The sequence below is a fragment of the Parasteatoda tepidariorum genome, chromosome X2 (genome assembly GCF_043381705.1).
Source record: "Parasteatoda tepidariorum isolate YZ-2023 chromosome X2, CAS_Ptep_4.0, whole genome shotgun sequence".
NCBI classification, from domain to species: Eukaryota; Metazoa; Arthropoda; class Arachnida; order Araneae; family Theridiidae; genus Parasteatoda; species Parasteatoda tepidariorum.
This window is the reverse complement of record NC_092215.1, coordinates 34,615,876-34,643,806: the sequence shown is the minus strand read 5'-3', so window position 1 is coordinate 34,643,806 and position 27,931 is coordinate 34,615,876. Positions and strand designations below refer to the sequence as shown.

The 27,931-nt window shown below is 28.4% G+C and overlaps 1 protein-coding gene across 1 annotated transcript in view; it reads right to left on the bottom strand.

The window, feature by feature from the left end:
* LOC122268880 (uncharacterized) overlaps positions 1 to 22,472 on the bottom strand; it is a 64,561-nt gene extending 42,089 nt beyond the window's left edge. Inside the window, exon 1 of the mRNA XM_043039669.2 lies at positions 22,339 to 22,472. The gene's annotated coding sequence lies outside the window, so the exon portion shown is untranslated. The remainder of the gene's footprint in view (positions 1 to 22,338) is intronic.
* Between the last annotated feature and the right edge of the window lie 5,459 nt (positions 22,473 to 27,931).

The window sequence follows — 27,931 nt, the reverse complement described above, 5'->3', positions numbered from 1 at the left end:
CCAAACCCAAAACGTGGTCTTGATCATTTCTGGGGTAATTCCTGATCACTTCTGGGGTAATTACTGATCACCAGTTTTTATTGTAAAGGGGCTGTTTAAAAATAATTATATAATGGTAATTAACAAATAAGACATCAAGATCAAACAAATAAACCAAAAAGATATGTTTAAGCAGCTAATAAAACTATTTATTTAAAAGCAAGAAGAAAGATTAACACTTTAAATTTTCCAAAAATCTTTGCATCATGCCATACATTTTAGGCAATCAGCCAACTCATTCTCATGTTCTGCTGAAATATAAGAGAGTTCCCACATAGGCTACTTTTGCTGGATTTTTTTAACATCATTAAGTGTAAAGTAAAGAGTAAGGTATGTCAACTCAACAGCTCTGGCAGCAGCTCTCACATTGAAATTTTCATTTTCAATCATTAAAAGAAATTTACTAATTTTGCTTTCTATAAGCTTAGTATCCTTTTTAGGCTAATAATTTCTCACCATATTTATACTAAGCTAATTTATAAACTTAAAAATTATTCTAACAATGTACACACATAAAAGTAAGATAGAAGCAAGGTATGACAAACCAGAAATGGTGCAAATCAGAATACAGTCTTGTATACCGTTAAAAACAAATTTTGTGATGACAGTTAAAATATATTTTATAGTTGTTCCACTTAATAAATATGAACTATTATTTAAGAAAAGAAAATTAGCTATTTATTAGCTATTTATAAGAAGAAATGACAGTGATCTGGAATTACCCCAGTGATCAATAATTACCCCATCTATAGAGGGCAACATTTGATACAGTTTTCTATAATCAATTATAATGTTTACAATAGATGTGAAACAATTAAACAAAAGCTTACACTATTTTTATTTCAAAGAAATATAAAATAACTCAAAATATTTATTATTAAGAGAAGGAGGGGGATCTTTGCAGAAATGTGCACATTTTGAAACCCATCTTTGAAATTGAAAATACAGAAAGCAGTTTAAAAGATACTTATTTTGTTAGATAAAACAAAAAGCTATTATTAAGTAAATGTAGTTATACTTTAGTAAAGTGTACAAGCATTCTTGTCCATGTCTCAAATTTAAAAAATTTTTTTTTTTTTATTTTAAATATAACTTAGGTGATCATTATTTACTCCAGAAACAGAGTGATCGTGAATTACCCCAGGTCACCCTATATCATGTTTTGCAAGTTGAGAACTGCATACAATTTTTTATTCAAATGTCAGCTTCAGAATTCAATCAAGTTTACATTTCAATTACAAACAAATTCACATAGTTTAGACAATTCGTAAATGAGTAATCATTTTTTGCTTTCATGTGATTTACAACCAACTCCAATAATTTAATCAATTTAATTTGCACATATTATAATCAGTTTTTATAAAACAAATTGTTTTTCGATAGGTTATGATATTTTATGTTTATAAGATAATGTTTTTATGAAATTTATGTTCCTTTTTTTTTATGTCTGACACCATGTAATTGCCTATTTGTAAAACACAATTAACTGATCTAAACTAAGAAGCCATGTAGTTAGATTGGAATTTTTTAAATATTCTAATTTCAAATAAGAAGAAAAAAAAGAATATAATTTAAATAATTTTATCTAGTTTTTTCTATAGAATATAGAACAAGAAATTCGACAATTTTGCATTTGCGAATACTGAATAGCTCTTAAAATAATAGTGCTAATTCGAAACAAACAACATTATTTGAACATTCACTTTAGATATTGGTTTAAGGAAAATTATATCAATGAATTTTATGAAGAGCACTGTTTGGATTAAATGCAGTATAAAATGGCTTCATATTGAAATGTAAATAAATATAAAAATTTATTAATGTATAATTGCTTGGAATTATTTTCTTTTGCAAACTAATACCTGGAAATTTAAGATTTTTACTGGAAAAATCGGGGAAATTCGAAACCTGATTTGAGTGGCCACCCTGATTATAGTCAAGGTTGTGTTTTTGACGTCAAAAACTGGTTTTTAACACGACACATTGAAAGTGCCCAACTGTCATTACTGTTGTAATCTTAAAAACCTAGGGAAGTTTTTTTGCCATTAGGGACATTCAACTAGATATTAAATCATGCATAATACTTGCTTTATATGCTACTATAATTATGATTTATTTTATATACCCTAAATAAAAAATCTAACCAAAAATTTTGAAACTATTAATTGGTTTTTCTGAAAACAAGGTAAAATACTAGACCAATATTATTTGCTATATTATTACTGTCCAGTTATATTGCTGGTTATAGCTATTCGTTGTTAATTATTATCAATTTAGATATTGAATTTAATTGTTTTATGTTACAATTTTAGTAGAGATTTTCAATTCACCCTAAAAATACAAACACTACAACATACAATGACTGATCCATTGACTGGTTATGGTATGGTATGTTTAATGTTAAGTAAAACTAAAGTTATTGCCAATAATTGTCTTTTAACTTATTATCAGTGTTCTTCCTAAGCATTTTTAGAAGGACGGCCTATCCCCTCTGCCCTTTGATTCCTATAAATGCATCCTACTTGCCCTTTTTGTAAAAATAAGTCCCCATCCCTCAAAAACAGGGTTTGAAAAAACCCGGGGTTTTTTGAAAAAACCCAACCCGCATGGGTTTTATTGAAAAAACCCGGGGAAAATTGGGTTTTATTCGAAAAGACCCGGGGAAAATTGGGTTTTTTCATTTAGTAAACCTGAACTTAAAAACTTTTACTGCGTAAATATTTTTAATTATTAAATAGTATTGTATAAGCTTAAAAATATAAATAAATCCAGAAAGTTAATTTTAAATAAATATAACAAAATTAAAATAAGCTTAAAGAACACATTGTCACTAATACATATTTGAATCTTCTTTATTGTTAAAGACAGTTTTTACCTCAAAATGTTTCACAATTTTTATCTCAAGCATTATAAAATATAAATGCAACAGTAATATAAAAGGTACAAGTTTGTTAATCTTTTTGTTTTTGCACACATTTATTTACTATATTTAATAAGCATATAAAAAATATTACCTATTATGAATTTATAATCAGTAAATATTTATAATCAGTAAAAACTAAAATTTCATCATACTTTTAACTTTAATAAAACAGAAATAAATATTTGATGGTCTTCCATCTATTTGCAATAAGATTAATAAAAAGAGAAATTACAATGACATATAATTATAAAGAGTATTAGTAGTTTGTCCTATTTTTTTTTTTTTTTTTAAATATTGAACCTTAGGAAAAAGGCTTCATTTTTAGATAAATAATTTTAACTTTATATTTTTAATTTCAAAAAACATATAAATACATATAAAATTATAAAAAAAGCATACACAATAAGTTTTTTTTAAAGCAGACAATAAAACTGTTTAAATCAGTTAATGTATCACTTAGTAAATGAATTTCATTTTTGTTTCTTTACAATTTTTTTAAAGATATGATATTAAAAGGAACAGAATAAATTATATTAAAGTGAAATTGTAAAAATAATATTTAAGAAGGGTAGCCATTTTTTTTTTGATGATGAGAAACTTTCTCCAAATAGTTAAAAATTGTCAGCAGAAGCTAAGAGTTAATTTAAAAAAAAAAGGTTAAATTTTAATTATTTATTAATATTATACACCAGATTCAAAGTGTCCGCATTTCTCCCTTAGATGGCGATACACTTTTACTAGTTTTGTAGCTTTATCTACTCCTAATCTATTTCGTAGTTTGCTCCACACCAAACCGAAGGTTGAAAAATGTCTTTCGATGGAGGCAGAGGATGCTGGTGCTGAGTGTAAAGAAAAAAAGAATTTGCAGAAATTTTGTGGAAGCTTGGGATTTTTTTCACTTTTTTTTTGCCATAATTTTCCGCCATTTTTGAGACGAAAACTGTTGAATAACAGTGTCATGCATCATTGATTTTGGAAAGTACTCGGGATCAGAAATTTTGAAGGCCATAACACCTGGTAGAAATTCTGGGTGATGCTTAGAAAGCCAGTCTTCTGCTAATTGTTCTTGATCATGATTTAAAAGTTGTCCTCTTGTTTTGGGATCCATAATATAAGCTAATAAATGAGGTGGCTGAACAGCCTGATGAAATCTTTTTACAAAATGTTGTTTATGGGGTTCTAATTCGTCACTCGATATTAAGTTTATCCATATTTCAACAGCTTCTGAAATTGAGGTATTTTCTGTTTGAAGCTTATTTAAAGCTTCAGAAACAGTTGACAACTGCTTTTCCAAATTAATAGCTTCTTGGTAAAGTCCAACATTATTTAATATTTTTGATACATTTTTATTGAATTCATTTTGATGTTCAAGAGCAATCTCACGATATTTATGGTAATTATTAACGAAAGTTTTTACGCAATCACAATATGAACTACACCTAGTATCATTTGGTAATTGGGGCATTAAACAGTTTTTTTCATTTGCCCTTCCATGTGCTTGATGCACATTTCTAAAATATTTGTTAACTTCCACGATGTGTCCAATAACAGTATTAGGAGATACTTCTTTTTCAACCAAATTTAAAAGATGGGCAGAACATCCATAGGTTATAAGTTTTGGTTGTGTTTCTTTTAAAATTTCCCACATCTTCCCCATTTTATTTTCATTATCGGTTACTATAGCAAATACTGTGCTGTTTAATTTCTCTTGACATTCTTTAATAGCAGCTTCCACAACTGATGCACATTGATGAGATGTCTTCTTTACCGAGCCTGCATCATATACTTTCAAAAGATGGCTGCTGGTTCCTGTATGAATGGTAACTGCTTGAATAGGATCATTTTTCACACTAGACCAAACGTCAAATGTTAGTGTTAAACTACAATTTTGGACCATTTCTATAAGTTGTTGATCGACTTCCATTGCAGCCTCATTTAAAAGATTTCCTCCAATATCTTTAGCAGATGGTGGTTTATAGCCTGGCCTTAATTTTTCAATCATTTGCTTAAAATAATCAAGTTCAACAACATTGAAAGGTATATTTCCTGCATAAAAAAAAAGTTGATACTGCTTTGTCCAGTTCTTTCTTTTGCACAGCTGTTGTTCGGCAAAGAAAATCAGAAATATCACTTTGGTAGATACTGCAAGAAGAAGTGCTTGGTACTGAGCTAGTTACTGAAGAAATTTCACTACTTGTTAAGGAATCTTGCATTAAAGCAATTTCAAATTGGTTGGATTCATCATTTTCTCCTTGCTTAGCTTTTCTAGCTGTACATTTTAGCAAATGAGCTTTGATTCTTTCAATTTTACAGCTCAAAAATGATTTACAATGTTTGCATTGACATTTTGAATCTCCATCAATTTTTATTATCTCATTCCATTCACATGCAGATTTTCTTCCACTTCCTATTACTTTCGGCATTTTTTAAAAATAAAAAGTTTTAAAATCAATCCTAAACTATATTCAAATTCACTTTAAAAGAAGACTCACTAATATCAGATATTTTGATTTGGACTGTTAGCAGACCACTATGTCAGCATCAAAACCAAAACTATACTTTAACTGCCTAGACATGACCATACTTGATTTAAGTAAAGCAAGGGGGAACCCCCTTTCTAGAAATATTTTCATACTATTTTTGTTTTGCTTTATTTTGTTACTTTTCTTTTTAGGGGTGTGTCAGTGACAGTCCTTTTACTTATACAATAGATATTTTTATACTTAAAAAAATATTTTTACTAAAAATGCTTATATGAATTAAAAATTATATCCATTGGTAGAAAATAGCGAGAAAAAAATTATTCATATTCAATGAAGTTAATTTTAAGTTCTAATCTTAGTCTGGTTTAAGTTTAAGCAAGAAAAAAAAAGCAATTATATAAAAAAGTCATAAGATTTCAGTATCTCTTCATATCTATAAAAATTTGTTTTCTGTTTAAATTTGTAATGCATGTATAACAATGCAACTGTATTTTTAAAATGTATGCCTACATCTTAAATTATTTAAAGTGTTAAAATATTTTTTCATTAAAAATAGTCCTTGAAAAAACCTGTTTAGTGCTATATTGGGTGGAAAATGATATCTTCAACTTCCTTTATTATAAACCTGTTTATTAATCGTATAAAGCATGCAACTACATTTGAAAAATTGATCTTTACAGACTATATTATTTGAATTTCTATCTGATTTAATTTCATTAAAATATTACTTTTTGAAAAAAACCCACTTCAAGTTTTCAATAGTATTATGAAATTATAGGCTAGAGTTTCTTTTACTTTGCAAATATTAAAAACTTAATTATATAAATCATGCAACTCTATTTGACAAATTTTTACTTCACAATAAATTATATAAAATTAAATGTTTATCAATAAGTTTGAATAAAAAAAAAAAATTTTTTTTGAAAAAACCCACTTAACGTTCCTAGTGGGTTTTTTCAAGGTGGGCCCACTTGGCGAACCCTGCTCAAAAACGCTTTTTTTTTTTCTTTTTTTTTTTTTAAAGGAAAAGGTTGTTTTCTTAACTCCCTGTTTTAATGAAAAGTCCACTTCTGATTTATTTAGTTATTGTTAATTATTTAACTTTAATTTTTAATTTCATTCCTTTATCTTTAATTTTTCTTATGGTGTCTCTAAGAGATTTTAAACTCTTAGGCCGTAATGTTAAGTAAACTTTTTTTATATATAAAAAAAGCTGTAAAGTTGTTAATCAATTAATAATCATTTTGGGCAATTTCAAATTTTACAGTATTGTGCATGTTTCGGGCATGACATTTACAAAGTTTTAATTGCTCATTATTAAATAAAAATTTAGTTAGGTTACTAGTTTTTTACATTATAAAATTAGAGGCCTGTCTTCTTTTAACCAAATGCATATTTAAAAATTAAAATGAATTTAAAGACCTTTAAAATAAAAATTTGAAGTGTTGCGGACAAGACACAGAGAAATATGGCTTTCAGAAAATTTTTCTACTCCAAAGTCTATGAATTTTATAAAATAGATTGAAACTTTTTATAGGTATGATTTCAGTGTATATTTCTATAAAAGAAATCACAAGACTTTTGAAGAAATAAAATTAGTTTAATTGAAAATTACTAAATTAAAAATAACATACGCGTTGCAGACATGACAAGATTTCTCATTATAAATAACCTTAGATGGTCGTATATCATTAAGATATTACAAATTTCTTTAATAAAATTAATTATTGTAAATTAGTTTTATTTTAGATTCCAGGCAAATGTTTAAGAAATTACATTATAATTTATTTATTATATAATTTTTCTTTAAAGCAAATTCAGAATTGTATGAATAAACTGTACAGAGTGATTTAGTGACAAATTACGTAAGTATAAGTCAGTTATCATTACTTCAAATAGCGGTTCTTCCAAAAGCTTAAACTTGCTTAGAGCTACGAATTTGAAATTATTTTACAGTGTCATATCTGTCTTGGTTGTTGAAGTTATTTGGCCAAGCCACCAATATTCATCAAACAATACAGCTATCCACTATCTAAAAATGTTGCTAGTGTTGAAGTTTGTTGTTTTGAATCTAAAGCAAGTTTTGAAAGCAGTTTAGAAAATAATTCAGCTTGGTGCATGATTTGGGGACTAGAGAAAGGAGTATATAAAAAAAAAAAATTGAACTGAATTAAATGTTATAGGCAAGAGGAAATGTAATAACCTTGTATTTAGGTTAGATTTGCAGAGACTATATAGTTCATTCAACTTCGTTGCCTCATGTTGGACAGTGACTTTTGCTTACAAGCATTATTTTTATAGTTCCTGCTGAAATATTGTGAGCCACTTGATAAAAAAAATTGCATCGACAACAACTTCTCTTCCTTGCAATGCAGCTCTCTAAGCTACGTTTTCTATGATGCCTCTTATTCTATCAACGGCTCCTTTTCTGTGAGCTGTTTCAGAGTCAGCATTATTGATGAATTCTTCATTGTGAAAAACTAAATTTGCGAATATAAACCTATTTTTGAATTGACTGGCAGCTCCACCAGACCTTTGCACGGCCCAAATCTGTAACGATTTTTTTTGACAGTGAAACCTTGTTCATTCTGTTGCCATTGATAATATTTGACCTGTCTTAATTTTGCTCTGACATTTTTGATTCTAAGTATTTTTTTACTCTGCATTCTTGGTATGCAGTAGACATGCTTTTTACTAGAAGTTATGAATACTTTCTTTCGCAGTTGTTTTAGAATGTTTTGAAGATCAGGACAGATAGCTCAGGTTTCTGAAAGAATCAAGGCTAATTTTTCGTAGTATATGAACAGACTTCTTGGTCTTTCTTTCCACATGGAAGAACATATTTAGGAAGAAGCTCAAAAAAATTTAGTTTTCCTAATATGGAAATCAAAATTTTCTCAAAGACTCATATGCTTTTCCAATGCTTATCACTAAGCACTTTTGATGTCTTTCTCTTTCAGTAGGTGTTTTTATAGATATCACTTCTTTCTTGGGATCATACGGCTAATATTATCCCTAATGAAAAATTGTTTTACTTTTATTTCAGTTTCCTCTGCTAATTTATCATTCCTGGTTTTTCAACTACTAGTTCTAGAATCTGTTCCATGGGTGCAAGTCTTCCGTCCCCAGGACGGATTTCCGTCTTTCGAAAATGTCCGCAGACGGAAGTAAGACGGTAACAAGACTGACTCGAAGACGGAAATCGGAATTTTTTTTTCTTCTGCCCTTAAAAATATTTTTTAGGTCTACGTTATTGGTCTACTTTCTTATGTCCTGTTGTTATTTTATCAAAAGACAGATGAATAAATATTTTTTGTGCAGTATTTAAACTTGATGTATTATGGTAAAGCTTTCTTAGATAGTTTGCTTATGTCGAGGGGGTATTGTGTATGCTAGGTATTTTAGTCAAAAAATTTTCAGTCTTGGCCTTTTTTCCAACTTGCACCCATGATCTGTTCTTTAAATATGCACCTGTTGCCTTTTCCTTTTAATGGAATTTTTAATTATCTGCTTTCTTTTTAATGAAGGCATTTTTGATATATATGTTAAATCATCAAGTTTCTTCCGAGGAGATTTTAGCAAAACATTATTAGTTTTAATTGCCACTTTTTTCCAAAGATGGTCTGCTGGTGTTTTATTAGCTTGAATTAATTATATAATGTCAGAAATTGAATCTTTTCGAAACTCTAAATAAAAATTCAATTTAATAGAAAAACATCAGGAAATAAACACGCACATTACCTAAATAATTTTAAAACTGTTCTATTCTAAACGATGTTCTACTCTAATTAATCTTCTATTAAATCTTTTGTTGCTATTATTCTCAACATAATTTAGACGAAATACACATGTTGCCATTAATGCAATTGTTGTTTTAATTTTTAAATACATATATTTTCTTTAAGTGGAGGAATTTAAACATGTTTAAACTAAGTACAATTTGTCTATGTTATTAGTCATTACGAAAATGACAACAGTGCAAATTTTATAAGTTTGATGGTTTGTGATACAAATTTATTGAAAGAGACTTTTTATCAAGCTCTAATGTTTATTAAAAGTTAATGAAATTATATTTTGCAGCTTGTCATGTCTATAACATTGCGGACATGACCAATACCTATTTACAAATTCTTTAAAAAATATTTTTAAAAAAATAATTGTTTGAAAATCATAATAATACATCACTGCAAATAGTTGAAAGAAATCCAATTTTCAAGAAAATAGATCTTGTACATAATTGCTTTATTTTAATAAAATTTGAAAAAAGGTCATTAAAAAGTAAACATGTTCTTTTATAAGCACCCCATTTTTAAAACATGAAAATGACGTTTTTCCATTCATTAATTATGTAAATACAATATATCGTAAAATATCATGTTTAATTATAAATATTAAATGCTGCAATAGCAACAAAAAAAAAGAATTCTCCTTGTCATGTCTGCAACTTTTTACATTTTATTCAATTTAAGGAAAGTGTATAACTTTTTTTAAAATAATTGAATGCCTATTCATAAAATAAATTAAATAACCTTTAATTTGGTATTTAGTTTATTGAATTTAATGGGGGGAAAATTTAAGCATACCTGGCTACAAGTGCATGGTATCGCCCTTTTTTTTCTTTTTTTTTTTTAAAGAAAATTTATACACAAAGGCTGTCTCTTAGTTTGTCTTTAGTTATTTTTCAAAAGTTTCATATTTTTTTGGTTTTTTGATAATGAAAGAGAATTATTCATAGAAATGTACACATAAAATAGTATAAGAGGGTAATTTAAAAATAGAGGATGGAATTCGGTTATTACTAGAGTCCAGAAGTTCAGGCAAAATGACATAAATGCCCTTTTCAGCCTTTTTAAACGTTTTCTTCTGAAAATGCCTTTTTCTTTCCTTTTGTTCATAAATGCCTATTTCTGTCTAATTTAAAATTTTTCTGCAAAGCTTTTTGTGCTTTTGACCGAGCATAAACGCAAAATGAAGAAATTTTGAAGTACAGAAATGGTTGACTGTCATCCGATGTATTGTAATGCATTTATAGAGATTAGGACTTTATTCCTTTTGTCTTATTAATATTTCCTCTCCATCTCTTCGTGGCGTCACCTTCGCCCGATGTGCTTTGCAAGGAGAGAGAAAGGGAGTGAGAAGATTGGAGTTATTTTTACTTACAACCAATAGAATTTATTCTTACTTACGGCCTATATAGCCTACACCATCGAATAACTCGTATGCTCTCTTATCTACAAAACGAATTCACCAAACTGGTTGAGCACATTGTAGCAGGAGCACGAAATTGTTTTCTAGTACTAGTTATTTCAAACATGCCTAAAGTAAAAGCCTGCACAAGCAAAAAACTGGACAGTTTTGTGAAAGAGTTAGGGTCGGATGTGTTTTCTACTGATGGGAGCATTCTGTTTTGTAAGGCATGCGAGAAGTCAGTAAATTTTGAGAAGAAGTATTTTATATCTCAGCACTAGGAGACATCTAAGCATAAAACAGCAAAGGATAAAAAAGATAGGAAAACAACGACCCCGATTCCCACCTGTTATCAATTATCTTCTCGCGAATCTGAATTTGCAATGGATTTATGCAGATCATTTGTAGATGCTGGCATTCCGTTGTGGAAACTTGAAAATAAAAGCATACAAGCTTTTTTGCAAAAATATACGAATCAAAGTGTGCCCTGTGAATCAACTTTAAGGAAAACTTATTTAGATGACTGTTACACCGAAATTCTTAAAACTATTCAAAATGAAATCGGAACGAAAAACATATGGCTATCTATAGATGAAACGACAGATGTAACTGGACGATATGTTGCGAATGTTATTGTTAGTGTTATGGACCCATTTGAAAAACATAAAATCTTTTTGTTGACATCTGAACAGTTGCCAAAGACTAACAGTACTACAATTGCACAGTTGTTCACTAATGCATTGGCTTTACTTTGGCCAAATAGTACTAAGCATGAAAGAGTGCTATTATTTTTTACAGATGCAGCCACCTACATGAAATAAGCTGGAAATGGCTTAAAAGTTTTATTTCCTAATATGATCCATCTAACGTGCCTTGCTCATGCATTGCACAGGATAGCAGAGGAAGTAAGAGGTCTCTATCCTGGGGTAGACTGGCTTGTTTCTAGTGTGAAAAAAGTATTTGTGAAAGCCCCTTAGAGTTCAGGTGTTCAAAGAAATTACACCAGGCATTCAATTACCTCCCAAACCAATCCTTACGTGATGGGGAACATGGATTTCAGTAGTCTCATAATACTGCACAAATTTTGAGGAAGTTACTCGAGTCCTTACCAGCTTTTCGAATGAAAAGGCAATATTCATAAGTAAAAGTCTTCTTAGCAGTTCTAAAATAAAAACTGAACTGACTTTTATTTCAACTTATTTTGGGAAGCTCCCTGGAGCTATTGAACACATGGAAAAAAGAAATATGTCTTTGTCCGAGTCACTAAAGATTTTCGACAGTACTATTGAAGAACTAATGTCTGTGCCTGGACCAGCTGGTGACAGAATAAGGAAGAAATGTGAAAACGTCATTTCTGCAAATACAGACTTTGAATGCATCAAGGACATTGCAAAAGTACTTTGCGGTGATACTACAGTAGAACTTACCATATCTCTTACCATGGCAAGTTGTTTTAGGTACGCACCCATAACCTCTGTTGAAGTAGAAAGATCCTTCTCTTTGTTTAAAACTATATTGACTGACAGGAGACAAAATTTATCTTTTGAAAATTTGAAAAAGCATCTAGTTGTGCAACAGCAACCAATTATCAGAATAAATCTGCATACAATATTATTGTAAGTATGAGTTTTCAATTTTTATTTCACACTTACGCAGTTTAGGGTTTTTTTGTGCAATTATATCCACTTCTTTTGTACTATTGCTACGACAGTCGAGTAAGATGAATATGTAGGTATACCGGATACTTCTAGCAACTTTTTTTATACCTTGGATACCCATATGGGCTTTTAGGCATTACCAACTACCATTTTGCTCCAATTTTAAGTGCCTATTTCAAGCTTTTTAAATGCCTTTTTGCCTACCTATTTTTGCATTTTTTATTGCCTGAAATTCCGGGCTTTAGTTATTACATAATACAATGGAAAGTCCCACATCCGGAATTGTTGGATCTTCAGCAAGTCCCGAGACTAGATTTTTCCGATTAATAGGTCTTTAAGGTAAACAAGCATCCTCATTCAATAAAAAATAAAAGAAAGGAGATAATTAACATTAATTCCAATCAGCAAAGAAAAAAATTTATGTGGTTGCGCTATTTTCGCAACAAATTTCTACATAGTTTTTAAAATTGCAATACTTTAATATGCCATCATAATATACTGCAAATTCCATTGAAGATGGCTTTGGAGATTGTTTTGCTCGGCAAACTTCGAATTGCACATTTCATACTCAATTAATGGCAATTCCATGTGGATTTTCAAACGTATCTTTGTCAGTTATTCCTACAGATTTTTATAGTTTTTTAATGGTACAATATCATAGACAGGAAATAATCAATCTCGCATTTGTAGAATTACTTTTTGATGCCCTCGATTTGTGACGATTATGCTTTTCAAATGATCACATATGCGATATATTTTGCAATGTGGGCAGGTACGCATATATTCGTGAATATTTCCAATAAATCATAACTATGATAAATTCCCTGATAAGTAAACTAATTATAATTTACAAAAAATATAAATGTTTCTTAAATTGGAATAATTTTTTCAGTCAATTCAAGGGTTTACTATCAATATTTAGTAAAATCATTAGAATCTGTATCCTAAATACGTAATATTTTATTATGTTATAATAGTTTTAGTATTTCTTCATTCTAGTCTATGCAGTTCAGCATCAATTAAAAGATGGTTTCGAATTTTGGCCTTAGTCATACAAAACTGAAAAATGAACTTTGAGTAAAGAGGGCTTCAAAAATATTTTTTGCAATTGCATGCCTAGAGGAAAGATAACAGGTTTAAAAAAAAACTGTTGGGATTTTTATGGTTTAAATTTTAATTCAAAAGAAAACAATTATAGTTAAAAAGAAAACTTACACAAGAAAATAATAATTTAATCATGAAATGAAAAAAAAAATAGCTTAAATATTTTGTAGTATCATCTTTTCTTACTGGTATTAATAAAGGCTCTTAATTCTTCCTTTGTCTAGAAATCAAATCATACTGGGATCCAAGATGTAAATTATGTTTTCGGTTTTATTTATTAGTTACGTTTTTTTTTTTTTTGTTAAAATAAAGTAAGCTTTTTGCTATCCAACTAATTACATAGACACTATTAAACAATTTTCTTAATAGTTTTTTAAATTGCTTATTAAACTATGCATCTAGTTTTAGTTTTGCTGTGGTCATTAAAATAATCAATCATGTTAAGTTTTATTAAAAAAATTTATAATGGATAATAAGTTAACTTTTATTTCACATTATTTAGTATTTTATCATGATTTCAAATTCCAATGAATTTTTATATTTAAATTATTTACAAAATATTATAATCGATGTATTTGTCTATTTTATAAAACTAGACGGTTTAAACCGTCACGGCAAAAACCTCACTGTCGAAAATGTCAAAAACCTATATTCATATGTGAAATTTAATTAATACATAAAATTTATATATTTTTTATAAAGGATAGTGTTTCTAAATATGTTCTAGAAAAAATAAATTTAAAATTTTGAAGAAACACTTATATTTTGAATAGTAACCAAAATCTTGTACTTTTGAAAGCTCACATCTTTTGTAATATTATGTATTCATTTTCATGTGTTATTGAAAATCTGCAGTGATATTATTAAGAAATTTATTTAAAACCAAATTTAGTGTATAATATAGATTATACTAAAAATTAGACATTTTTAAAGATAAACATTAGCAGTTTTGTACATTAGACATCTTTTAAAGAAAAATCTTTTAAACAGGTTGGGCACATGCAACATTCACAATCAGGGAATTTTTGTCTATTTTTAGCTCTTCTAAAGTAAACTGGGGGGAGGGGGATTAGTGAACTGCTTTCAACATACTTTGTTTGGTGGTGGAAAAATGTTCAAAACTAGTTATGTGCTACCGTATGCTGCGAGGAGCAAATGAACTAGACTATTGAATTTTGAATTAAATTTCTACTTCCATCATTTTCATTTTGATTATGTAGTGTGATGCATGTTCTAATTTTTAAAATTATGTATTTAATTAGAGTAATTAAAAAAATTTCCATAATAATTTGTTTACATATTTCATGGATTAGTGACTGTAATGTTCTTCTGTTTATTTTGACTTTAGTGATTGGTTGGTAGTTTTTCAGAAAAATCAGTAATTCTGAATTTTAAATCTTAATTTTTTTTAAATTCATAATTAACATAAGACAATACAAGTTTAAGTGCTTTCTGTTAAATACACAGAGTAGTTAGTGTCTATTTACAGTATATTCAGCCTATTCATTTACTATGCTGAAAATTTAGTTTATCCAAATACAGTAGGGAACCGATTTCATTTTGCTGAATACTATATAGTTTTGTTGAATATCTAAATATTCAGGCTGTTGAATAATTACTTCTTACTTTCAAGATATACATTATTTGTATTCTTAATACAAGTGGAGAAAAAAAATTAAGAGATGAAAATTGTTTTAAAATTATAAGTGTAATAATTATAAATAAATATAATAAACAAACAAAATAACAAAACAAATAACAAAAAATATAATAAACAAAACAAAATAAATATAATAAACAAATAAACGAACAAAAAATAATACAAAAGCTTTAAGAAAAAATTACGCGATGAAGTCTATTATTAAATTATAACCAATTATTCTTTGGAAAATTTTATAAAGTTAAAAATACAAAAAAATTTCGTTAAAAGAAAAATTGCCCTCAAAGCATCTGAACAAACTTGAACGATAAAGGTCTACGGACTAGATGAAGATGAAAAAAATTTTTTTTATTAATAGAACCAAATATCCAAACCCTTTCCTCAACCTCCCCTACAATCTTTACCTTTCCTAAACTGCATAGTTCCATAATCTCCAAAGAGGTGAAGGATTTCTCCATTCATTTAGCAACCACGGGAGAGTTTCATATGGCACTCTAGTTTAGCAGAGTGATAATGGAGAGAATTTTAATAAAAACAAAGTACTATTGTTAAGTTGATAATATTTAAATTGTTTGACGATAAATTTCCGTCTAAATAAAGTGGGTATAAAGGATAGTAAAATAATTTTTAAAAAAATTTTCAGCTTTTTTTTAAAATTCCCTGATTTGTCCAGGTTTTTTCCAGCACAAAAAAAATTCCCTGATAATTCAAGGTTTTCCAGGTGGGTGGCCACCCTGATAATACACTGATATTAAACTTGATTACGATATTCTAAAAGTTCTTTACATAACTATGGAATAAAGTTTTACTACTCTTATTTATGTAAACAATTGAAAGAAACAGCAGCTGTTTTAATCTCTTAATAAATTAAGTTTATTTATTATTTTCTTTCGAATTTTTACTTTTTTATATTCACTTACTCAGAGCTCATTCTAGGCAGAAAAAAGGGCATGGTGCAAAAGTTTAAAGAAAGGGCATTATTACTCTAAAAAGGCAATAATTTCACATTCTATTAAAAACACGAATTCTTTACTCGTTCTATTAAAAAACATTGTCAATTAGTAACAGAATTTTTTTTTAACTTAACAATAAATAGCAAAGCAATCATTAATTACTTATTTTCCTTAATAAATTAACATATATGTCGAGTTAATGAGCTAATTAGCTTAGTAATTTATTTAAAATGCATGCATATATTAATAAAATAATAAAAGTATGTTTTTAAGTGTCTGTAGTTATGATTAAATAATTAAAATGATTAATAATAATTATGATTTAATGATAGTGGAAGTAACTGCAAACTTTCAAAGACAAGTGCAACAATGGGTTGTGATGGCTATTTTTCCTTTCCCATATAAATCTATGTATTGACAGCAATGACAAACTAAATAAAAAGAGTTAAAAATAACAGTTTAAGAAATCCATTGTAGAGTTTGGGGAAAAAGTAAAGAAGGGTTGAGGAAAGAAAGGGCAAAAAGGGTATGGAGTCTATTACATCAGGGCGCTAATTTACTTCAGGGGCAACAGGGTGAATTCTTATGACTAAAAGGGCAGCAGGGTGCTGCGCCCTGCCTAGAATGAGCTGACTTTCATCTGGATATAATACAATTATTTAAGCTAGAATATACAATTATAAATTGTTTGAAATTTTAACACTTAAATACTAGAAACTTTCATCTCTGCAGTTCACTCGCAATCTTACTGCGTTAAGTAAAAAAATTATGGGATCTTTTAATAGAGTAACTTTTCAATTTGATGTAACAAACTGTTTATTGTTAAAAAGCAAAAATATTTGTGCAGCAATTTAAAACTCTCAAAATAAATAATTAGATTGCAACTAAACAAATGATAAGTTACTGTTTGTCTACGATAGGTACTCTGTCCGCCATTCGTCTGGAGGGGTGGCGGGGACTATGGTAACGAGGTATGATTATTTCAAGTAGGGGTGCGGGGTCCCTCTTTAAGACTGGTTTCGGTGGGAGAAAAGGAGACTTCTTTCTTCGATCTATTGTATTAGCCCTAGAGTTAAGAGAAATGAGCATTCGCGCCTGAAACATCGTTTAGAGCGTGTGATTCCTTTTTTTTAATCTTTTCTCTTTTTCAAAAGCTTCTGTTTTAGAAAAAAAATTAAAAAAATTTATATGTATGTATGGAATATGTATGGAAATTGTATAAAATTGTTTAAAGCAGCTCAATGTTTTATTAATAAATAACTCATCTATAAATTTATCATACATAGTAAATTGGTTATTAAGAAAAAAATAAATTTGCTAATAAAAACTGTTTTTAATAAATAGTGAAAAAAAACTGTACAGGTTACAATAAAATATGAATAAGAAAACGTAATTTAAGCAAAAAAAACTTCAGATAATTTCAGATGGTTTGATGGGTGCTGATAAAAATCATCGTTGATAGTTTTAGATTTCATCCTAGTTGCGGTCACTTGCTTTCAGTTTCAAAAAAAAAAAAAAAAAATAAATAAATAAATAAAATATTTAAAAATTAATAATCAAAACAAAGATATTTAATATTTCTCCGGCACAGATAACGTGAACTATTTTTATTTTCAGCAAAAGTTTTATCTCCTTTTAAAATCAGAGTTATTAAGTTTAAGCTCTTCACTTTTTCCAGAAAATTCAAGTAATAAAAGAAATTAACTGCTTTAAAAAATGTGCAAGTTTAGAAATTAAACCATCTAACAATCAATGAACATTCATAATAAATATCGTAAAATTAAAAAGTAATATTAAAAAAACCTGTACTACCCTTAATGTCAGAATTTGTTCACTTTTTTTCCTTTGTATTTAAAAAATAACAACTGATTGAATCGAGAGAATTATTTTAAGTAAGAAAGAAATATTCATGCGAATCTTAAAAAAGTTCTTGAATCAGATTAAATAAGTCTCCTACTGGTGGCTGAGTCAGCCAATCTGGTATACTCCCCATACAAGCTATCATCGAAGGCGAAAGAAAAGGAGACCTCTTCATCGAAGCCACCCTCCCTAAAATGCTCTCTTCTTGTTTCCATAGCACCAGACTGCCGCAGACTTTGTGGCGGACAGAGTACCTATCGTAGACAAACAGTACCAAATATCCCTGTGGCAGAATTTCTTCGAGCCATCTGTGACATAACTCTCAAGCACTAATATCATTCTACAAGATACTTTTAATAACAACACACATATATGTAACTAATTTAAAATTACTAAAGCACTGTGTTTACAAAACAACAAAAACTATATAATTTTTTAAAAGTGGAGCAATTAACAATTTTTTATTCTAATATTATGGGTGATAGTCTCGCATTTTGTTGGGGGAGGGGGGGGGAAAGCAAATTATTTCCTTCACACTTTATAAATAATCATCACAAAAAAAAAATTGAAAATCTTGAAATCAGTAGTAGTAATTGTCGAAAAAAAGATAGCCGACAAAATCATGTGAATCAGATTCCTCACAATGAGTGTTCTGTTTACTTAAATGGGTGTTTGGTTTTTGTAATAAATATTTCATAAAAAATATCGGATTCAGAAACTATGGAGAAATATCAATAGCAATAATTGAAAAAAGTTTGATAGAATCATTTGCTTAAAAAGTAAATACTCAAAAGCACGACAGGAATTTGCATATTGTTTGAAATATATCGGGTTAATTAAAAACCATGTGAAAATCAATATCAACAACTGCCGAAAATACAATCGAAACATTACATAGATTTACGAAACTATTGGCATAAATTGACCTCGTTAAAAAGATATTATTGAAATGCGCTCTTTGGCAGAATTTTTTCAGGCTTTCTGCAACAAAACTCTCTAGCACTCATATCCTTCTGCAAGACAGTTTAAATAATAACAAAGATGTACGTTATAGATTTAAATTAACAAAAAAAGCTGTATTAACAAAAAACCATAATTATTTACATTCAATATGTAATATTTTATTATTCTAATATTATAGGCAATATTATCGCATTTTGTTAGGGAGAAAAATCACACTAATTCTTTCCAATACTGCATTTTGAAAATAGTCACATTAAAAAAAAACATGTAACCCTAGCGGTAATTACTGAAAAACAAATTGAGGATGAAGTCACTCGAATATATTTGACTACCGTATACAGTGCAGAACCTCTTATCCGGAAATCAGAAAACCGGAATAAAATTCGGAACCGGAAATTCATTTTCTTCCATTGAAAAAATATTTTTTTCCTGCAAGATTTTGAGCCCATTTTGTTATTTAGAGCATACAGCGTATCGAGTTGACGAAAGAACTGATTTAGAGGACGGATCAAAAGTCGTTTGTAGACGAATCTCACACAAGCACAAATAGCTTAGTACAGAACCCGTTATCCGGAATTCAGAAAACCAAAAAACCGGAACAAAATTCGATGAATTTTTCCGCCATTTTTTTAAAAAATTTTTTTCCCTCATAAAATTTTAGGACTTTTCTTTCTTTTTTGACCATACAATCATTTTGGAAATAATCATTAGTGTATTACTTCATCGTTTTTTCTTCTTTTTAAGATTATTACCAAATATTTTTTTTAGTTTGGTTTAACAATAAAAAAAAACAGCTTTTTGCAGTGTTCAGAAAACCGGAAAAATCAGTTATCCGGAATAGCAATGGTCCAGATCGTTCCGGAAAATCGGTTCCCCAATGTATATGTTATTGATGTTAATAATAACATTAATAACATATATAAGCCTGTATATAATTTTTATTTCATAATTTATTTCCTTATTTAAACTTAAGTGTATTATTATTTATAATTTTTTAAACTATTTCAAAATAAATTTTTAGTTTCGTTTTATAAACATAAAAAAAACGGCACTTTGTAGCGATTCAGAAAACCGGAGAAATCAGTTACCCGGAATCGCGATGATCATGATCATTCCGGATAATCGGTTCCCTACTGTACTTTATTTGACTACCGTAATAAATAATGTCGAATTTTAAAAAACTATACAGAAATCAAAAGCAAAAACTCCCGAAAAAATTTTATTTCACAAATTTTTATACAACTGTATTTTACAAAAAATTCTTTCAAAGAACAGTTTTTGATAAAAAAGAAAGAAAAAAAAACTTAATAGACATGCCTTTTTTCTTTAAAAAAAAAACCTTACCAACCGCCTTAAAAAATATTTTTCATACAATAAAAATCACATTTATAAAATATACAATGACTTTGAAAAGGTTACAGTGAAACAAGTATAATGTATTAACAAGGGCGCCGGCAGCGGGGTGCAAGGGGGTGCACTTGCACCCCCCTGGCTTTTCTTAAACAATTAAAGAGATACAGAAAAAAAATTCGATTATAAAATTTTTTTATTAAAAATATTTTTATTCAAGAACAAATAATTAAGTAATTATTGATACCTAACAATTAAAAAATTGTGTAATCAAACAAGAATTGTAATCGTCTTGTCAGCTGTCCAAATCTGTTTATAACTTTTTCAATGAATTCTGAGTCATCTTTTCTTATGCACACTGAGCATGTACAAACTAATTAATCTCTCGTGAGACATTGTAAACCGATTCCATGTTTTAATGCTTCGCATTGTACTAAAGGTGCGTTTAATAGTGCACATAGTAGCTGGAAGAGTTAGGCCAAATTTGACTGTCTCCCCGCTACAGCTGGATAAAACGGTGTGGCCTGAATAACTAAATCTATGTATTCGAGGGATTCATAGGAATTTTCTCGATTAAAATAGATGAAAAAAATTAACAGATGGAAGTATATGTAATAACAAAGCAAAATGTAACAGAATATTTTTTTTAGGGGGGGGGGAGTAGTTTGTTAGAGGGTTACACCCCCTTTTATATTATTCTGCCGGCGCCCTTGTGTATTAATAATAAGCCTGATAAAGATAATTTCTAAAAATTGAAAAATTTGTTGCATGGAGTTAATGCTCATTTAGAAAATATTACATTCGACGGGGCAAGAAATTGGGTTTTTCTAAAATTAGTATTACCTAGCTTTATTCAATAATGTGGTTTGCGATTCCAAGGAGACAAAAATGATATAAATAATTAATAAAAAAAATAGAAAGGCACTGGTTTGCCAAAGGGAAAACCACAACATACAATAAAAAAAAAAGAAACCTACTCTAATAAAATAACAATAACGTTTAAAAATGTTTAACAGCTCTAAAAGTTTACGCCACTTTTCAATTTAAATATTGTATAAAATAACATTAAAATAATACCAAAGTAACATTAATTAAAGAAAAGAAAAAAAAACATTCGAAAAACGGATTTTTGATTTAAACTTTTTTGTTTCTTTTTTAACATTTCTTACAGTTACGAGCTAAAGCATCTGAAATATTGCATCAATACCTATTATTTAAAATAATACAATAGTTAAATACTTGACACATCTCAGAAAATGGTTAATATTATTAGGTTATTACACATTAATCACTGAATTAATAAAATCAGTTATTTTAAAAACGAAGACAAAATTGGCAATTATAAAGAGAATGAAGAATAAATTGAATTACTTCAGAGAGCATGAAGGAATAATAGGAAAAAAAAAGTCACTCGGGGCAGAACAAGTATATCTTTATAATTAATGAACACAAACTACACGTTTAACAAATTTTAAGAGCACTTGTAATTAAATAAACATAAAAATAAATGTGCATAATTAAAATATGTATATGACCACACTTATCTTCACAGCCAAAGGAAAATTATAAATTAAAAGGTTCAAGTTATTTCTAGACTATTTTTTAAAAAAAAGTTCATTTGAAACGTACAAATTACATATGCATCCCCCTCCGTTAGTTTTTTGTTAAAAAAAAAAAAACATTATCAATGAAAAACTTTTACAAAATATCCCAACCTAATATATTTAAAAATAATAAAAAGTATATAACTCCTAAAAATTTTAAAAAAAAGTACATTTAATGGTTTTAACTATTTTTTTTTTAAAAAATCAGTTGATTTAAAAAAATCATCAAAATCAATCTCAATCTTTTAAATCAATCTTGATTTTAAAAAAAATCAAGTGATTTAAATCACACCAACCCTGGTTGCAGCATATAAATATTTCTCAAATTAATCGTAATGAAACTACTAGTAACTATTGCAAATATATATTTCAAAAAAAAAAGGTAGAGACCGATAGACATTTTGCCCTATCATCCACCTTTAAATTCACATAGAATTAAAACTACCTTTCATATTCATTCGAAGTACATCTACATCTCAGTCAATAAATGTAGAAGTTAAAAATAATCAAACTTATTAATTATAGTAAAAATGAACAATAATTTGCCAACTTACCCACGATGTTTTTTGCTAGTACGACATAACAACAAAACTAATGGCGTAGAAGCACACACACAAATTCGAATGATAAATTCCACTTTCTCCTTATCACAAAACTGACTTGACTGATGACGCACACTACAGGATCGCAGAAACGAGGGAGGGAAGAAAATAAACGAGTTAGAAAAATAAAAAGCCTCCTCCTGTCAGCACGCATGCGCAGATCCCATTGCTAACTGGCTATTAAAATTTTTCCCGCGATGTTTGACTTGACCTTGGTCAAGAGAAACTAAAAGCTTTAGTTTAAAAAATAATCGATGAGGAACTTTCTTCCTCAAAATTTAGAAATATTAAAATATCTCCTCTTAATATTTCAGATAAATAAAAGAAAAAAATCATCATTGATTTTAATTAGGATAAATTAAAAAATAAGCTAAGAACTTTTTGAAATATAATCATTTCCAGTTATTACAATTAATTAATAGAATTTTAAGATTATCCACGATGTTAAATATTGGGTCGTTCATTAAAGGGGACAAAAGTAATAAACTTTTACCATTCAAGTAGTAAAATATTATCTAATTTTTAATTGCAATTACTAAGTTGATTAAAAACGCATTAAAAATTATTTATTTAAAATTACCTTAAGACTGTGACAGCGATCAATTTCTTTTTTCAACTTGATTTCTTTTTTCAATTAAAATATCTTCTCTTAATATTTCAGATAAATAAAAGAAAAAAATCATCATTGATTTTAATTAGGATAAATTAAAAAATAAGCTAAGAACTTTTTGAAATATAATCATTTCCCGTTATTACAATTAATTAATAGAATTTTAAGATTATCCACGATGTTAAATATTGGGTCGTTCATTAAAGGGGACAAAAGTAATAAACTTTTACCATTCAAGTAGTAAAATATTATCTAATTTTTAATTGCAATTACTAAGTTGATTAAAAACGCATTAAAAATTATTTATTTAAAATTACCTTAAGACTGTGACAGCGATCAATTTCTTTTTTCAACTTGATTTCTTTTTTCAATTAAAATATCTTCTCTTAATATTTCAGATAAATAAAAGAAAAAAATCATCATTGATTTTAATTAGGATAAATTAAAAAATAAGCTAAGAACTTTTTGAAATATAATCATTTCCCGTTATTACAATTAATTAATAGAATTTTAAGATTATCCACGATGTTAAATATTGGGTCGTTCATTAAAGGGGACAAAAGTAATAAACTTTTACCATTCAAGTAGTAAAATATTATCTAATTTTTAATTGCAATTACTAAGTTGATTAAAAACGCATTAAAAATTATTTATTTAAAATTACCTTAAGACTGTGACAGCGATCAATTTCTTTTTTCAACTTGATTTCTTTTTTCAATTAAAATATCTTCTCTTAATATTTCAGATAAATAAAAGAAAAAAATCATCATTGATTTTAATTAGGATAAATTAAAAAATAAGCTAAGAACTTTTTGAAATATAATCATTTCCCGTTATTACAATTAATTAATAGAATTTTAAGATTATCCACGATGTTAAATATTGGGTCGTTCATTAAAGGGGACAAAAGTAATAAACTTTTACCATTCAAGTAGTAAAATATTATCTAATTTTTAATTGCAATTACTAAGTTGATTAAAAACGCATTAAAAATTATTTATTTAAAATTACCTTAAGACTGTGACAGCGATCAATTTCTTTTTTCAACTTGATTTCTTTTTTCAATTAAAATATCTTCTCTTAATATTTCAGATAAATAAAAGAAAAAAATCATCATTGATTTTAATTAGGATAAATTAAAAAATAAGCTAAGAACTTTTTGAAATATAATCATTTCCCGTTATTACAATTAATTAATAGAATTTTAAGATTATCCACGATGTTAAATATTGGGTCGTTCATTAAAGGGGACAAAAGTAATAAACTTTTACCATTCAAGTAGTAAAATATTATCTAATTTTNATATATATATATATATATTTGGAAGACTGAAAAGTAATATCGTTTCGGTGCATGGATTTTATTTTTAATCAATAATGTATTCACCCTAGTTAGAAACAACCTTTCAAGGCTTGATGGAAAAGGGATCGAAATTAATAAGTAGGTTTTTAAGACTAACGAATATTTAATGCGTCGAAACGACATTACTTTCCGGACCCCCTAACATACATATATCCTTAAAAAAAACTTGTGCCTCCCCTCTAAAGAAAAAAAAAATTCGCACTCCATAGCCCGTTTTAAGCAGCAAAAATACAACGAACGTAGCTATATCAATTTCTCGGAATTACCCATGAGTTTAGAGAAATGACTAGAATTGAAGAAAGGATCAATATGGGTTGTCATTTCTCAAAAGAACATGCCTCTTTGCATTCACACCCATGAGGCCCCCCTAGTGAGGTTTAAGAAAACTCGATTCATATAGTGTATAAAAGGGTGTGTGTTATTTCCTCTTATGCCCCCCCCCCCAACAGATTCAATTCATACTACTCTTTCATTTGATTGCTGTAATGCTGCAATTACCAACACTATAACAAAACATTCAAAAGATGTTCTTTTATAGATATAGAACTATGAATGATGCATGTTTTTTATCTGTCTAAGGGGGATAAAAATTTTTGTTCATGTAGAAAGTCAAATTATTTTTTACAAGGGTAATAAAATTCGAGTTCATCTTACAAAATATTTCGCTTTAAAAAAACTTATTATATTCCTATTGTATAGTATATAAAAGTGTTATATTCCTGTTCAATTTGACGGGGAATCGAAAATTTGTTTCCGTTTAAAGAAATTCACACTAAGCGTGTTCACGTTAACGAAGTTTCACTGTAACGAGATATCAATGGTCATCGCAGGGGTCTAATTTTAAAAAAGGAAAAACTTGATACTTGATATACTGTTACAATACTTATCTAAATTTCACATATATGATATAAGAAAAATTTTCTTATCTCTGCTAAATCTGCTCAAAATTATTAATTATTTTATTTTGGTCCGTGTTCTTAATATTGATGGATTTAAATTGATGATGATTCATTAACAATTTTATGAATTGTCTAAAATATTAAAAGAGTCTTTTAAAGACTTCTAAACATTTGGTGGGGAGTGATTTACCTATCCAGGACCAGACTGGAAGTTTGGAGCTCAGGGGGCACTCGAATTAGGGCCCCTTGAAAGAATGAAATGTCCTCAGTTTTTCGGAATTGTAACGAAACGTTATCGATTTCTTTTAGTAACTTTTTTTGCGTAATTTGTGAGGCTTTTAACGTTCTTTAATAAGCTAAATAGTTTCTATTTCATTTTAAAGCACTTGCTTTCTATTCAGCATAGTTTAATTTAAAATTTAATGGTAAAAATTTTCAAAGAAAATAGTTGTATCTTAATTTAATTATTATTAATAAAATAAGAAACAGGAAACTAGTTTTGAATTTTTTTTATTTTTATTCGCCGCTTAGCAGACTGCCTAATTTTCTGGGTTTTAGACTAGTAATGATCAACTACGAATTCTTGCAGTTTTGAATCAAATCCAGAAGACAAGGGAACCCCTGGATCAAGTATTGGGAGAAATTTTACCTTCGTGGAAGATTTTTGATGGAACTAACCCACATTAGCGTTATATTGAGAGAAAACCAATAAAACATCCCACGTTTAGCCTGATGGCAAGGGGACTCTAACCATGATCCGTCTACCACTGAGGATATTTCACGTCAGCACTGTGGTCGGTGCAAGCCGAATGCGGAATTCGTATCGACCAGCTATCGCTGGGATTTGAACCCGCTTCACCTCCTTGGAAGGCAAACGCTTTATCCCTTGAGCCATCGCTGCTCAGGAAACTAGTTTGTTCTGTATCCAAAAAAAGAAAAAAAAAGTTTTGCAGTGCACTGATTGTTAAGACACGGTTCCCAGCTGATCACCGAAGTCGAGCATCACCGACTGCTGTCAGTGTGTGGGTGGGTGACCACTTGGATAAGTCCGCGTAGGGAGCGTGGATGTGCGGTATCGGTCCTCGTTAAACTGTTCGACCGTAAAGTGCTCGACTTCGCGTGCTGGTCGTTATTCTACCGAAGAAGGGGTGCCATCCCCTCTGCATAGGATCAAAATTGTGATGGCATGTCTTCGGATCATCGTCGGGAATGTTTCACAGACCGTCGCCAATAGCCCATTGTGTAGCTGCAGGGCGCCGTGAAATGACCAACAACAAATGTATCCAAGAAAAAAATGCTTTATTTATTTTTAATTCTAGACTGTCGGGTCAGTTTCAAACGTCGCGTATCATCATTTTTATTAATACAATGTTAAATGGCAGATTTAAATTTGAACAGAATCAGAAAAACTATTTAGACGATTTCATTCAAATTTTGCATTGTAGTATTTATAATTTTCAGACCATTATTAAATTAAATATAATGAAAAATTAAAATTTTCCAATTAATTATTTTAGAATAAACGAGTTCCATACTTATGAACCAAAATTTGTTTGATTCGATTAAATATTTGCAGAGATAAGCTAAAATAGCAAAAATCGAAATAAACATTAAATGATTCAAAATTTCTCATTTGTGATAGGGGCCATATTTTAAAGATAGCTGCTGTCACCATAATTTAAGAGACATGATTCAAAATTAATCGTAAAAAATCGTATCGTTTATTCAGTGTATATTTATGTTTGATTCCATAACCTAAATTATTTTCAGCAGAAATTAATTATCTCGTGAAAGTAATTGCGTGACTTAAAATCTTTTTGTATTTAAAAAATATTTTGTGCAAAAGTATGTTTAAAGATTAAAATTTCTATTATTTAATTTAATAACGTGAGTGGAATGATATCATAATTTTCACGACACATTTAAGCAATTTTAAATAGCAAGCAAAATAAAAAGTTTGAGCTGATTGATTCTTCAAAAATAAAAAATTAAGTAGTTTATTAAAATTTTTATTCTTCGGAGGTTTTTATTAAATTTTGTTGAGACAGAATTTTGACTAACATAATATAAACTTTCCTAAGCCATCTAAATCAAATAGTTTCGATGTCATGAATTAAATAATAGAAATTAATACAATTATTCAGGAAATATTATTTGATTATTTGGTTGACATGTGATTTGATTATTTAGTTAATACTTTATCTGATTTTTTGATCAATATTTTTAAAGCTAGTCTTTTCATATTGTGGAAATTAAAAATTGAGAAAAATTTTTTTTTTAGAACTCATTTAAGCTATATTAAATTTTGTATATNATACATATATATATATATATATATATATATATATGTATATTTCTGCTCTTCACTATATTAATTTGTAAGTCTTTTAATGATGAATAACGATCGTTATTCGGAGAGTAATATGAAGTAATCCTTATTCTGAGAAAGACTTACGAATTACAATATGAATGATCTTTACTATAGGAATTTTAAAAACTTATTTACATATTTAAATGACGACCTAATTAAAAGGAGAGTAAATTTCGTCTCGAACATTTTTTATTTTTTTCTAAAAAACTCCTGGGGTAAGTTGCCCTATTGAAAGTCAATGAAAATAATTTTTAAAAGCAGTTTTTCAATTAGCTTTAGCATACGCATTTTTGAATTTCCTCG